This window comes from Athene noctua, chromosome 8 (genome assembly GCF_965140245.1).
Source record: "Athene noctua chromosome 8, bAthNoc1.hap1.1, whole genome shotgun sequence".
NCBI classification, from domain to species: domain Eukaryota; kingdom Metazoa; phylum Chordata; class Aves; order Strigiformes; family Strigidae; genus Athene; species Athene noctua.
In genome coordinates, this window is record NC_134044.1 from 30,469,919 (window position 1) to 30,484,153 (window position 14,235).

A 14,235-nucleotide genomic window follows, 5' to 3' on the forward strand; every position below is an offset into this window, starting at 1 on the left:
GCTTTCGGCACGCCCCCGACGCTTTCGGCACGCCCCCGACGCTTTCGGCACGCCCCCGACGCTTTCGGCACGCCCCCGACGCTTTCGGCACGCCCCCGACGCTTTCGGCACGCCCCCGACGCTTTCGGCACGCCCCCGACGCTTTCGGCACGCCCCCGACGCTTTCGGCACGCCCCCGACGCTTTCGGCACGCCCCCGACGCTTTCGGCACGCCCCCGACGCTTTCGGCACGCCCCCGACGCTTTCGGCACGCCCCCGACGCTTTCGGCACGCCCCCGACGCTTTCGGCACGCCCCCGACGCTTTCGGCACGCCCCCGACGCTTTCGGCACGCCCCCGACGCTTTCGGCGGGCGGGAACGCCGCGCGCCGACGTGAGGGGCGGAGCTTTCGCCTGAGGCGAAGGGCGGGAACGGCGCGCGCAGCAGTGAGGCGCCGCGCGGCCGCCTGAGGCGAAGGGCGGGAACGGCGCGCGCAGCAGTGAGGCGCCGCGCGGCCGCCTGAGAGGAGCGGGAGCGGCGCCCCCGGAAAAGGCTGCTCGGCGATCGGCGCCGCCTCGGCGGGGACCTCATCGGGTCGGCTCGGCTCGGGGCGGGCGGGGGTGGACCCGAGTCGCCTGTGGGGGGGCGAGCGCCATTGTCTGAGGGGCTCAGGAGAGTCCTGGACCCGCCAGGCGCGGCAAGGTGCCTGGAGCAGACGAGTGCCCGGCGCAGTCGTCCCTGCAGGAAGTGCTGGAGCATCGACTCTGGTGAGAAAAGCCGATCTGTGAGGTTTTTTTCGGGGGGGGAAGGGGGGGTTGGAGGGCGGCCGGGGTTCGGGTGGTGCTGTGGGCACTTCTCGCCGGGGACAGGCGTCCTTCTCAGACCTGACGGCACACTCCTGCCCTTGCAGCAGCTGGTGGCGGAGAAGGGAGAGATGTCCACTGCGTGTGGAAGGACCTGCGAGGCAAGAGCGAGCGGGAGGAGCAGCGGAGGAAGTCTGGGCAGCAAGAGGAAAGAGAAGGGCGCTCTGAACAAAGCGCCGCTGTGAGGGGCGGAGCGGTCGCCTGAGGGGGACCTGCCCGGGGAAGGGGCGAGCAGGAGTCGAACCTGCCTGGGGAAGTACCGGATCGACTTGGGAACGGGGGGGGGGGGGACGGGACGGGAGCCGCCTTGGAGAGGGGGTCGGTGTCGTCGCCTCGGCGGGGGGGGGGAGCAGTGTCGTCGCCTCGGCGGGGGAGGGGGGGGGAGCAGTGTCGTCGCCTCGGCGGGGGAGGGGGGGGGGAGCAGTGTCGTCACCTCGGCGTGGGGGAGGGGGGGGAGCAGTGTCGTCGCCTCGGCGGGGGAGGGGGGGGGAGCAGTGTCGTCGCCTCGGCGGGGGAGGGGGTGGGAGCAGTGTCGTCGCCTCGGCGGGGGAGGGGGGGGAGCAGTGTCGTCGCCTCGGCGGGGGAGGGGGGGGAGCAGTGTCGTCGCCTCGGCGGGGGAGGGGGGGGGAGCAGTGTCGTCACCTCGGCGTGGGGGAGGGGGGGGGAGCAGTGTCGTCGCCTCGGCGGGGGAGGGGGGGGGAGCAGTGTCGTCGCCTCGGCGGGGGAGGGGGGGGAGCAGTGTCGTCGCCTCGGCGGGGGAGGGGGGGGAGCAGTGTCTCGCCTCGGCGGGGGGGGGGGAGCAGTGTCGTCGCCTCTGTGTCTGTGTGGGGGGGGGGAGCAGTGTCGTCGCCTGGTGGGGGGAAGTGGGGTGGTGTCATCACCCTGGGGGGGGGAGTGTCGTCAACGGCAGGGGGTGGGGGAACGGAGCTTCCTCAGGACCGGTGAGAGGGGACTGGAGCTGCCTGAGGAGGGACGGCCATCGCCTCAGGGGCGGTGGAGGGTCCAAGCCTCGCTGAACGCGGCCAGGAGCCCGGAGGAGAAAAGCGCCCGTCGTAGACATCCCTGCAGGAAGTGCTGGAGCATGGACTGGGTGAGGAAAGCCAATCTGTGAGTCTTTTTCGCGGGGTGGGTGGTGGGAGGGCGGCCGGGGTTCGGGTGGTGCTGTGGCCAGCTCTCGCCGGGGACCAGCATCGCTCTCGGACCTGACGGCATCCTCCTGCCCTTGCAGCAGGCGGCGGAGCGGCGTGGAGGTCTCCGTCCTGTACCGCTGCAGGCCAAGAGGGAGTGGGACGAGGCGCGGAGGAAGTCTGGGCAGCAAGAGGAGGAAGGAGAAGGGCGCTCTGGGCAAAGGGACCTCCCTGTCACCGGGGCTGTGGTCGCACCAGCGTGTCGCCAGGACCTTCGGTGCCCTGGCCGGCTTTGTGCCGGGTGACCCCCCTGTAAGCAGGGCTCGGGTCTTTGGGTTTTTGCTGGCCTTTTGCCACGTCACCCCGTGGTCAGGCTGCCGGGCAGGTGGCAACCCTCTAAGGGGGGTGAGCGGCGCCGTCTCTGCGGCCGGGGCGGGAAGCGGAGCCCCTAAAGCGCGCCGTGGTGGTGAGCCGCAGCCAGGCCGGCCGGCCTGTAACTTGGGCGCGGGGGGGGGCCTGGCAGCGGGGCCGGGGCCTCTGCTCTGTCCTCCGGGTGGGGGAGCTGGCGCCTGGCTGCGCCTTCCTTCTGAGCACCAGCTCCTCGAGAAGCAAGACAAGGCATCGTGAAGGAGCTGCGAGGCCAGAGCGAGGGAGAGGAGGAGCGGCGGGCTGAAGAGAGGGCTGGGGGGAGAGGCGGGAGCTCAGGGCAAAGGGGCCTCCCCACGGCACCGTTGCCGGCACCTTTGGTGTCCTGGCCGGTGCTGCGCCGGGTGACCTCCCTGTAAGCAGGGCTCGGGTCTCTGGCCTTTTGCCCCCTTGCCCCGACGGTTTGGCTGCCCGGAGAGAGGGGTGACCCTGTAAGGAGAGAGCGGCACCGTCCCCGCACCGAGGGGCAAATGGGGCTCTCTGGCCCCCAAGCCCGCCCTGTAGGCAGGGGAGGGCTGTTTCCCCGGCCCTGGCGGCTTTCCGCCTGCTGGCGGCCTGGCCAGCGTGACCCCCTGGAGTCGGGGCGCGTCGCGGCACTTGTCCCTTGGTCCCCCGCGAAGGCCCGTGGCACGTTGAGTCCCTCTGGGCTCCGTGCGTCCGGGGGGACAGGTCCGAGGCTCTGCTCTCTTGCTCGCGGGAGGGGACGGCTCCCCAGACATTGGCTGCACAGAGCTCGCTCTCTCTCCTGGGAAGTTTTCTTTCCCCCTGTCCGTGTCCGTGTGCCTGCCTGTGTCCGCGTCGGTGCGAGTGAGCGAGTGAAGGAGCTTCTTGTTTAGGCCCCTGTTGAAATCGCTGCAGCGTACTTAGCTTAAACTTCCCGGGAGGGAAAGAGGGGCTCTGTGCAGCAACAGGGGGTCGGTCCCCGCTGAGCCCGCGAGCGGAGGGCGAGTCCCGGCTGGCCCCTCCTTTCCAAGGACGGAGCCAAGCCGCGCGGTCGTAGCACGGCCGACGCGTGACCCGCCCGCTCTCTGGGCCTGGGTGGCTGCCTGTCCTGCTGGCGACCTGCCAGCGTGCCGGCCCCGTACTCGGGGCGAGTGCCACGAGCCGTGGAGCCCTCTGACCCGACGGCCCTGTAAGCAGGGTTGTGCCCGTCCCCCGCCCTCGGCAGGAGGAGCGGGTAGCGAGCGGGCGTCTGCGGCCCCCGGCCTTCGAGGGCAAAGGCTCGGCAGTTGTGTCCCCTTCACCGAGAACCGCGGTAGCCTCTAGAAACGCAGGGAACGGCCCTGAGCCAAGTACCTGCCCCAGAGTCCTCGAGACCCTCCCAAAAGCGCCCAGGATGCTCTTGTCCCACAGCAGCCGTGGTGACAGGGAGGGCCCTTTGCCCGCAGCCCCTTTCTCTTTCCCCGGTTTCAGCGTGCCGCTCCTCCTCTCGCTTGCCCTCGCCTCGTAGTTTCTTCCGCAGGCCACGGATGCCTCTTCCTTCTTCCTTCTCCGGGAGCTGGTGCCTGGAAGGACGGCGCGGTCGGGCGCCAGCTCCTCTGCCTGGACGACGGGGAAGCCGGCCGCCTGAGGGACCTTCCCTCAGCGTGCTCTGGCCCCCGGCCCTCCCTCCTCCCTCCTGCCCCCTGCCCCGGCCTGAGCCGCCTCAGACCCCATTTTCTCACCTGGTGGTGCCCGGCGGCCTGGGGGCTTAAAGCATAGAGGGAGAGGGGACAGGGGTACGGCAGGGCAGGGGGAGATTTAGGGGGACAGGCAGCACGGGTGGGCCTCAGCCGCCAGCCCCTTGCAACCAGCTGCTCCGCAGTGACGCGGCAGCTTCTCCCAAGCGATGAGGAACCCCCCTCGGGAAGTTCTGCTTCCCCAGCCCCCAGAACCTCTTGGGAAAGGGCCGCTGCTGCCGATTCACCTGCCTTCAGGGCAGACAGCGCCCAGCACTCTCGATAGTGCTTGGCTGGCGCCTTGTGTGGGGCGGCGGCCCTGTTAGCGGGGTGCGGGTCAGGGCGCCCCTGTAGCGGAGAGGAGGGGCCTCGTGGGCCTTTGGGACCGGGGCTGCCCTGTAAGTCGGGGCCTGGCCCGTGCCCTGCAGTCCCGGGCACTTTGCAGTCCCGGCAGCGGCTCGAGCCCCCTGTAAGCAGGGGCGCAGCCTCGGTGGCTGCCATTTTGCATGCCCAGCTCCATTTGCCCAGAGTGCCCGACTCCGAGCCCAGCTCCAGCGCCCACCGCGACTCCACGTGTGGCAGCACCGGAGCACCGATTGGGTAAGAAAAGCCGATCGGTGAGGTTTTTTTTTGGGAGGGGGTATAGAGGAATAGTGGTGTGGGAGGGCGGCCTGGGTTCGGGTGGTGCCGTGTCAGGCTCTCGCCGGGGACCGTCGTCCCTCTCAGGCCTGACGGCACCCTCCTGCTCTTGCAGCACTTGGTGGTGGAGAAGGGAGAGACATCCACCGCATGCGGAAGGCCGTGCAAGGCAAGGGTTAGCAGGAGGAGCAGCGAAGGAAGTCTGGGCAGCAAGCGGAAGAAAGAGAAGCGCGCTCTGGGCAAAGCGCCGCTGTGAGGGGCAGAGCGGCCGCCTGAGGGAAAGGGGAGCGCAAGTCGGCGCTGCCTCAGCAAGAAATGGATCGACTCGGGGCCGAGGGATTGGAGCCACCTTGGCAGGGGATCAAAGCTGCTGCAGGGTGGGGGGCCAGTGCCGTCGCCTAGGAGGGGCAGCAGACCTGCGTCAGGGCGCATGGGGGGGGACTGGAGCTGCATGAGGAGGGACCGCCATCACCTCAGGGGCTGAGGAGGGTCCAGGCCCTGACGGACGCTGCCAGGAGCCGCCGGACGCTGCCAGGAGCCCATTGCAGATGAGAGCCCGTCACGGTCCCTGCACGAAGCACTGGAGCACCGACTGGGTGAGGAAAGCCGATCTGCGAGGTTTTTTCGCGGGGTGGGTGGTGGGAGGGCGGCCGGGGTTCGGGTGGTGCTGTGGCCAGCTCTCGCCGGGGACCAGCATCGCTCTCGGACCTGACGGCATCCTCCTGCCCTTGCAGCAGGCGGCGGAGCGGCGTGGAGGTCTCCGTCCTGTACCGCTGCAGGCCAAGAGCGGAGGAAGTCTGGGCAGCAAGAGGAGGCAGGAGAAGGGCGCTCTGGGCAAAGGGACCTCCCCGTCACCGGGGCTGTGGTCGCACCAGCGTGTCGCCAGGACCTTCGGTGCCCTGGCCGGCTTTGTGCCGGGTGACCCCCCTGTAAGCAGGGCTCGGGTCTTTGGGTTTTTGCCGGCCTTTTGCCACGTCACCCCGTGGTCAGGCTGCCGGGCAGGTGGCAACCCTCTAAGGGGGGTGAGCGGCGCCGTCTCTGCGGCCGGGGCGGGAAGCGGAGCTCCTGAAGCGCGCCGTGGTGGTGAGCCGCAGCCAGGCCGGCCGGCCTGTAACTTGGGCGCGGGGGGGGGCCTGGCAGCGGGGCCGGGGCCTCTGCTCTGTCCTCCGGGTGGGGGAGCTGGCGCCTGGCTGCGCCTTCCTTCCGAGCACCAGCTCCTCGAGAAGCAAGACAAGGCATCGTGAAGGAGCTGCGAGGCCAGAGCGAGGGAGAGGAGGAGCGGCGGGCTGAAGAGAGGGCTGGGGGGAGAGGCGGGAGCTCAGGGCAAAGGGGCCTCCCCACGGCACCGTTGCCGGCACCTTTGGTGTCCTGGCCGGCGCTGCGCCAGGTGACCTCCCTGTAAGCAGGGCTCGGGTCTCTGGCCTTTTGCCCCCTTGCCCCGACGGTTTGGCTGCCCGGAGAGAGGGGTGACCCTGTAAGGAGAGAGCGGCACCGTCCCCGCACCGAGGGGCAAATGGGGCTCTCTGGCCCCCAAGCCCGCCCTGTAGGCAGGGGAGGGCTGTTTCCCCGGCCCTGGCGGCTTTCCGCCTGCTGGCGGCCTGGCCAGCGTGACCCCCTGGAGTCGGGGCGCGTCGCGGCACTTGTCCCTTGGTCCCCCGCGAAGGCCCGTGGCACGTTGAGTCCCTCTGGGCTCCGTGCGTCCGGGGGGACAGGTCCGAGGCTCTGCTCTCTTGCTCGCGGGAGGGGACGGCTCCCCAGACATTGGCTGCACAGAGCTCGCTCTCTCTCCTGGGAAGTTTTCTTTCCCCCTGTCCGTGTCCGTGTGCCTGCCTGTGTCCGCGTCGGTGCGAGTGAGCGAGTGAAGGAGCTTCTTGTTTAGGCCCCTGTTGAAATCGCTGCAGCGTACTTAGCTTAAACTTCCCGGGAGGGAAAGAGGGGCTCTGTGCAGCAACAGGGGGTCGGTCCCCGCTGAGCCCGCGAGCGGAGGGCGAGTCCCGGCTGGCCCCTCCTTTCCAAGGACGGAGCCAAGCCGCGCGGTCGTAGCACGGCCGACGCGTGACCCGCCCGCTCTCTGGGCCTGGGTGGCTGCCTGTCCTGCTGGCGACCTGCCAGCGTGCCGGCCCCGTACTCGGGGCGAGTGCCACGAGCCGTGGAGCCCTCTGACCCGACGGCCCTGTAAGCAGGGTTGTGCCCGTCCCCCGCCCTCGGCAGGAGGAGCGGGTAGCGAGCGGGCGTCTGCGGCCCCCGGCCTTCGAGGGCAAAGGCTCGGCAGTTGTGTCCCCTTCACCGAGAACCGCGGTAGCCTCTAGAAACGCAGGGAACGGCCCTGAGCCAAGTACCTGCCCCAGAGTCCTCGAGACCCTCCCAAAAGCGCCCAGGATGCTCTTGTCCCACAGCAGCCGTGGTGACAGGGAGGGCCCTTTGCCCGCAGCCCCTTTCTCTTTCCCCGGTTTCAGCGTGCCGCTCCTCCTCTCGCTTGCCCTCGCCTCGTAGTTTCTTCCGCAGGCCACGGATGCCTCTTCCTTCTTCCTTCTCCGGGAGCTGGTGCCTGGAAGGACGGCGCGGTCGGGCGCCAGCTCCTCTGCCTGGACGACGGGGAAGCCGGCCGCCTGAGGGACCTTCCCTCAGCGTGCTCTGGCCCCCGGCCCTCCCTCCTCCCTCCTGCCCCCTGCCCCGGCCTGAGCCGCCTCAGACCCCATTTTCTCACCTGGTGGTGCCCGGCGGCCTGGGGGCTTAAAGCATAGAGGGAGAGGGGACAGGGGTACGGCAGGGCAGGGGGAGATTTAGGGGGACAGGCAGCACGGGTGGGCCTCAGCCGCCAGCCCCTTGCAACCAGCTGCTCCGCAGTGACGCGGCAGCTTCTCCCAAGCGATGAGGAACCCCCCTCGGGAAGTTCTGCTTCCCCAGCCCCCAGAACCTCTTGGGAAAGGGCCGCTGCTGCCGATTCACCTGCCTTCAGGGCAGACAGCGCCCAGCACTCTCGATAGTGCTTGGCTGGCGCCTTGTGTGGGGCGGCGGCCCTGTTAGCGGGGTGCGGGTCAGGGCGCCCCTGTAGCGGAGAGGAGGGGCCTCGTGGGCCTTTGGGACCGGGGCTGCCCTGTAAGTCGGGGCCTGGCCCGTGCCCTGCAGTCCCGGGCACTTTGCAGTCCCGGCAGCGGCTCGAGCCCCCTGTAAGCAGGGGCGCAGCCTCGGTGGCCGCCGCTCTGCATGCCCAGCTCCGTTTGCCCAGAGTGCCCGACTCCGAGCCCAGCTCCAGCGCCCGCCGCGACTCCACGTCCGGCAGCACCGGAGCACCGATTGGGTAAGAAAAGCCGATTTTTAATTTTTTTGGGGGGGGGCGGGGGTATAGGGCTGTGTGAGGGCGGCCGGTGTTCAGGTGGTGCTGTGGCCAGCTCTCACCCAGGACCGTCGTCGCTCTCAGACCTGATGGCATTCTCCCGCTCTTGCAGCAGTTGGTCGTGGAGAAGAAGGGAGAGACATCCACCGCGTGCAGAAGGACCTGCGAGGCAAGAGCGAGCGGGAGGAGTAGCGGCAGCGGTCCGACAAAGAGGCGAGAGAAAGCCCTCCTGGGCAGGGGATCTCCCTGTCACCTGGGCTGTGGTCGCCTCAAGCGTCCCTGCCCCTTTGGGGATGTTTTCTTTGCCTCGTGAGCAAGTACTCAATCAGATGCTTTCTCCAACTGCATGTTCCCCATTTAGCTCCTTTTCTGCCCAACTCGGCTTTAACCGCTGCCTGCCACATGGCAGCGCGTGGGATTTTAACCTTTGGCAGCCGCTGGAATGTTTGCGGCGTGTGTTGGTCCTGGCTGCTTGCAAGGGGACTCTCGGGGTGAAGCGCTAAGGCTTGGACAATAGGGCCAAGCCAGAGTTGACTTGTAGACGAGTCCTGTGTATTTTGTAACTGTTAACCATTGTGCTCACAGGTATTTTACTAAGTGATAACCAACCACCTATTCCGATGTAAAAAGTGGAAGTATCGCAGCCTGAACAACAGGCCCTGAGCCGAAGCTGCTCACTCAGTATGTCATCGTTAGTGAAAGAGGTGTGGAAGACGTGGCTCTCTTGAATGTACATTTATCTTTCTTTGTGTGGGGATAAAATAACCGGGTCGTGGAGACCGTAGTCTGGCCCTGTGGCCTGACGTGAGCCCTTGCACCTAGCCTGCCTGAGTAAGCAGAGGAGCTCCCTTAGCTTCTCCCCTGAGCCCTGGCCAGGCTCCGGGGGAATCTAATGTGAGATTGAAACCAGATATTTCCGCTCCAAACCAAGGTGCCAGCTCTTCTGGCTTGCCGATTTTGGGGTATAGAAGGGTGGACCCGCTCACAGCGACTTTGGAGGCCTCACCTACGGGTGGACGCACCGCGTAGGGTTTCCCACTTGCCGGGAAAGGCTCTGCAAACCCTCGCTGTAACCGGGGCTGCCTGCGGGTCTGGGTGATGGCAACGGGTGCAGGTGCTGAGGGATCTTTTTTAACCGCTGTTCCCTCTCTCTCAGGCAGTCAGGATTTGATGCGTTACCCTGTATTTTCCTGTCTGTGTGAGTGCACTATTCCGTCTTTCCTGACTGCGTGTTTTCCATATTCTTCTGTTATTTAGTTATTTCTAATAAAATACGCCTGCTCCTTTCACTCCGGTGTCTGAGTTGAATTGATATCCCTAATCAGCAAAACGGGGGGAGATGAGGTGGCGCTTTCCAGAGCCGAGGTCGGTGTCGGTTTGGCTTTGGGCTGAGCTGTAGCCGCCGCGGCGCTAGTTCCTGGCAAGGGGACGGACGGGGGAGCTGTCGGGGCCAGAGCTGCCGTAAATATAATCAGACAGCTTGCTCGGGTTCTCCAGCTCCTAGCGTACGCTCCAGAAGAGCGGCTGAACGCGGGCAGAAATGTTCCTGGATTTATCTGGGTTTTTTTAAAAAACTATTTCTGCTATCACCAGGGTTTGAAAAACTAAATTGGATAAATGTGAGTTTAGGAAAAATATCTAACACTACGTGTGCTTTTAATAGTTACTGTACTGGTCTCCCAGGGACCGAAGTTACGCTGTTTCGTCCTTAAAACAACTCTGCGCTCCCGTGTCGCGTTGTCACAGGCTTTCCTCCCCCTTCCACCCGTCCAAAGAGCCCTGAGGCTGCTCTGACCGACACTTCGGTCACCCCGCTGAGTTCTGGGTCACAAGGCGAGACTGCGCTGCCCTGCGCTGCGGCCGTGCCGGAGCTCCTCCCGCTCCGGGGGGTTATAAGATTTGGCAGCGTCGGTCCCGTCGGCCCGCGCACCGGAGCGGTCTCGCCCAGCGGCTGCTCCCGCTGGCCGGGGAAGGTTCCCCCGGCGGGGAGAGGCGACCTGCGGCGTGCGACTGCGCCGGGCGGCCCCCGGAGTGCGCGTGCGCGGCGGCGGCCCCGCGACCGGAGGACCGGCGGCCCATAGAGCGCGAGCTCGGAGGAGCGACGGGCACCTCCGGCGTTTATTAACGGTGCTGGTCGCTATAGTTACCGGGGGGGGGGGGGGGGGGAGCGTGGGCCGGGCCGGAGGAGCCGCAGGGGCGGGCAGGGAGGCTGCAGGCAGCGACCCCTCCCTGTCCGGGGCCGGTGCTGGAGGAGGAGCCGGTGCGAGCCGAGGCAGGAGCGGGGCCGGGCGGCTGCGGGGAAAGGTGCGGCGGGACCGGGGGCGGAGGCCGCTCCGCGTCGGGGCCGGGCGGCGGCGGCGCTGCCCGGAGCCGCGCGGGGATGCGCTCGGCCGGGCTTCCGGGTGCGCGGGCGGCGCGGCGGGAGCCGTAGTCACGTGCAGGGGGCTTCCGGTCGGCCATGTTGGCTCCCCGGGGCACGCCGGGAGCTGCAGTTTCTGCGCTCTCGGTTCCCCGCAGCTGCGGCGCTGGCGGGCGCGCGCGGCACGGCACAGCCCTCGGTACCGGCGCGGCCCGAGACGCGGTTTTGTGGCGGTTTCCCGCGGGCTGCCCGCGGCTCCCCGAGACGCGGTGTGCCCCCCGGCCCGGGGGTGCGCATGCGCGGCCGCGGCGTCTCCCGGGAGTGCGCGTGCGCGGCGGAGGTGAGTGTTGGGGCTGCGGCCGGGCCGGTCCGCGGCAATAAGGGTCCCTGCCGCCTCCGTGCCCCCTCCCGAGGCCGCGCTGGGGCCGCGCGTGTCCGTTCCTGCCCCGGGGATGCCGCCGGCTGCGCCCAGCTCGGGCTGGCGTGGGGTGTCTCTGCCCGGCCTGGCGCTTCTCACGGCTCGGGGGCCAGAAGGGACGGGCGGAGCCGAGCCTTCCCGGCCGTGGGCAGCGGGGCGGGAGCCGCCGCGGCTGGAGCTGGAGGGGCCGGAGAAAGGGAAGGAAGGAGAACGTCAAGGGCATGTGGGCAGCAGCCGCCTCGCCCTGCAGGGGGAGAGCGCCTGCCTCTCCGGGTGAGCGAGGAGCCCTCTGCACAGTCCGCAGCGGGCCGGACCCAGGCGCGGAACGGCCGCGGAGCGAGCGAGCGAGCGAGGCTGCGTGTGTCGGAAGCCACGTCTTGTAAGAGCCGAGAGACACCCGCGTATTCTTTTAGGGGGAGGTCAGCCGGGCGAGTGGAGTTTCAGAAGAAGAGGAGGGGCAGGAGGAAGGAAGGAGAAAGAAGCATCTGACCTGTCCAGTTCTCCCGGCAGTGCCGGGAGCGAGAGCCGCGGTGAGTCCCGGGCCCTCGGGGCCCTGTCGCCCCCCTTGTATGTCCCAGTCCCTTCCCGCCCTTCTCTTTCCCATGCTGTGATTATTTTTTTTTCTTCTCTATATCTTTTCTTTCTTTTCTTCTGCCTTGCTCCCCCTTCCTCTCTCACTTTCTCTCTCTTGTCTTGCTGCTCCCTTTTCTTTTTCTGTCTGCACTTCTGACTGCTTGTTCTGTACCTTTTGCATCACTCCTCAGTCCATTTCTCTCTCGATCCTTCCGTTCTGCTCCTCACTTCTCGGTTTCTCTCTCTTTCCTCTGTCCTACTCCTGCACGTAGTGTGTGATTGAATGAGGTTCTGTGTCTAGCAGGCCTCATCTCGTAAGAGCTGTGAGACACCTACATCTTCTCATAAGTGGAGGACAGCCAGGCACCTGGAGCTGTAGAAGAGGAAGGGAGAAGGCAAACAGAAGGAGGAGTCTGACCTGTCAAATTCTCCTGGCAGCGCGGAGAACTGCAGTAAGTCCCGAGCTCTTGGGCCCCTCTCATCCCTCTTGTGTGGCCTGGTCCCTCCCTGTCTTTCTCCTAGACTCCTCTCTTTCTGGTGCTGCTCAACTTTTTTTGCTCACCTGTATCTTCCGTCTTGCTTGGAGCATCTCCCTGTCCCCATCTTGTAGGTCTTCCCTTTCTCTGCCCTGTACCCTGCCGCTCTTGTTGCCTTTCTCCATCCCTCTCTGTCCAGCTCCCTGTTCCTATTGATGCCCCTTTCTTCTTCCTGCACCCGCTGCTATTCCCTGCGATCTCCATCTCTCTCTTTCCTGCTCCCTGTCCCCCGTTTTTCATTCCTACCTCCGTCCCTCATAGACTGTCTGGCCTTTTTCCTCGGTGTCTTTCTCTCTGGCTGACTCCCTTCTGCTGTTTTTCATTTCCTCCCTATCCATCTTGTTGCCCATCGCTCTTTTGTCTTCTCTCTCTCCATGTGTCGCTGTCTGTCTTCCAGTCACTGGTCTTTAATTCCTCCCTCTTCCCTGTAGCTTGCTGCTATTTTTTTTTTTTCCCTGTTCTCCATCATGCTCTGTCGGGTGCCCTGTCCCTGTTTATCAATTCCTCCCTCTGCCCTGCGGTCTGTCTCTTTTCACCATTTAATTTTTGCCTCGCTCTCTCTCTGTCTGGCTCCTTGTGCCGAGTTTGCTAATTCCTTCCTCTGTGCCCCGTACCCCCTGTGATCTTTGCTGCTTTGTGGCCTGTTTCTGGCTGGCGCTCTGTTACTATTCAGTAATTCCTCTCTCGATGCCTTGTAGTCTGTTGCTTTTGTCTTTTCTCCATCTCTCTGTCTCTGTTTCCCCTGTTTTAGAATACACCCCCCCACCCCCACCCCCCTTCTTTCTGTATGCATCAGGATTAGTTTTTGGCTCCAGGTCTCTTTTTTTCTGTGTCTCTGTCCCTGTTTCCTAATTCTTCCTTCTCTGCCCTGTCACATGTAGCGATGTGATTTGTTTTGTGTTCCTTCCCATGGTTTGCTGTCCTGACTCCCCATCGCTGTTGCTTTTTCCTCCCTCTGTGCCCTGTTCTCTGGAGCTTTTTGGTCTTTCTTCCATCTTGCTTGGTCTAGCTCCCTGCTCCCCCCCTTTTTTTTTTTCCCCTCCATGTCTGTTGTGCCACCCATCCCAGCTTTTTTTTTTCTGCATCTCTATGCTGCTCCTCGTCCTTCTTTGTTGGTTTCTGTCCTGATCCTGCTCCTTCTTTCTGCTGCCTGTTTTCTTCTCTCCCTGCTGCTTTTTTTTCTGCATATCCACGCTGGGTTCCCTGTCCCCATCCTCTCACCGCCCCATTGCTCATCTCTTGTTTTCTCTCTACCCCTGTACTAGTCAGCTAGCTGCCACCTTTCTTCTGTCTTCTTGTGTCCTGCATCTTGCTCCTCATGTTTGGCAGTTTCCAGCTCTGCCCTGCAGCTTGTTGCTCCAGGAACCGACTGACTGTTCCCGGCTGGACTGAGGAGCGTGGCTCCGGGAACAAGCGCCAAGGTGTGCCAGGGGCAGGGGCAGCATTAGGGGCCCTGAGCCCCGGAGCAGACTCACTCCCTTCTGGGACTTGTTCTGTGTGTGACTGAATAAACACTTGCTGTCTGCCGGCTGCCTTTTGTGCTTCCTTTGCCCCAGGTGAGGGGCTGGGAGGGGTGATGATGCTCTGTGGGGGTGGGTGATGGCCTCCAGCTGTGGGCTGGGGCTGGAGGGGCCCCAGGTGTGGGCAGTGAGGCTGATGGCAGCGGCCCCTCCCTGTAAAGGGCTTGCTCCGGGTGGAGGGGCGGGTGCTGCTGTTAAGAGCAAGGCAGCCGTCGGAGGGGTCGGTGTCAACCAAGGGAGGAGCAGAGCAGTCGCTGAGCATTGCTGGGCCCTGGCTGCACCGAGGGAGAAGGTGAGTGGAGCCGTGCCATCAGCTGGCAGCTCCTGGGGAGGATGGCGGTGCCTGCAGGGTGGCAGTGTTGGAGGTGGTGGCAGGGGCTGCCCCGAGCCGGTGGTGAGGCTTCTGGGTGCATTGGTGGGGGTTCGGAGGGGTGAGCAACGGTGTTGCTGCAGGGTCAGAAAGCAGAGAAAACTGCCTCTCGCAACCCAGCGGGAGCTGTGGTCCTGGCGTGTGGGGTTTCTGGCCAGCCGCGTTGGTTCCCTGGGTCACGCTGGGATGCGGGGTCTTACAGCGCTTGGCGTGCAGGCGGCCGTGCCGCGTTGGCCAGCGCGTGCCAGGAGCTGTAGGTTCTGCAGACTCGGCTGCCAGGCAGCTGCACCGCTCGTGGGCGCCCGTAGCGCGGCGCAGTCCTCGCTACCGCCGCGGCCCCTGTGGCGCAGCACGAGGGATAGTTTTGTTGCCGCTTTCACGTGGATTCCCGGGGGCTTCCAGCTGCTCCCCACCAAGCGTCGTGCCCGTT

The 14,235-nt window shown here is 65.6% G+C and overlaps 1 long non-coding RNA gene across 1 annotated transcript; it reads left to right on the plus strand.

Annotated features, from left to right (window-relative positions):
• The first annotated feature begins 10,050 nt into the window (after nucleotides 1-10,050).
• Nucleotides 10,051-13,577, plus strand: LOC141963305 (uncharacterized). Its single transcript, XR_012634077.1, has 4 exons — nucleotides 10,051-10,156; nucleotides 11,220-11,336; nucleotides 11,684-11,831; nucleotides 13,245-13,577. It is a non-coding gene; the product is annotated as an uncharacterized LOC141963305 (long non-coding RNA).
• The last annotated feature ends 658 nt before the right edge of the window (nucleotides 13,578-14,235 follow it).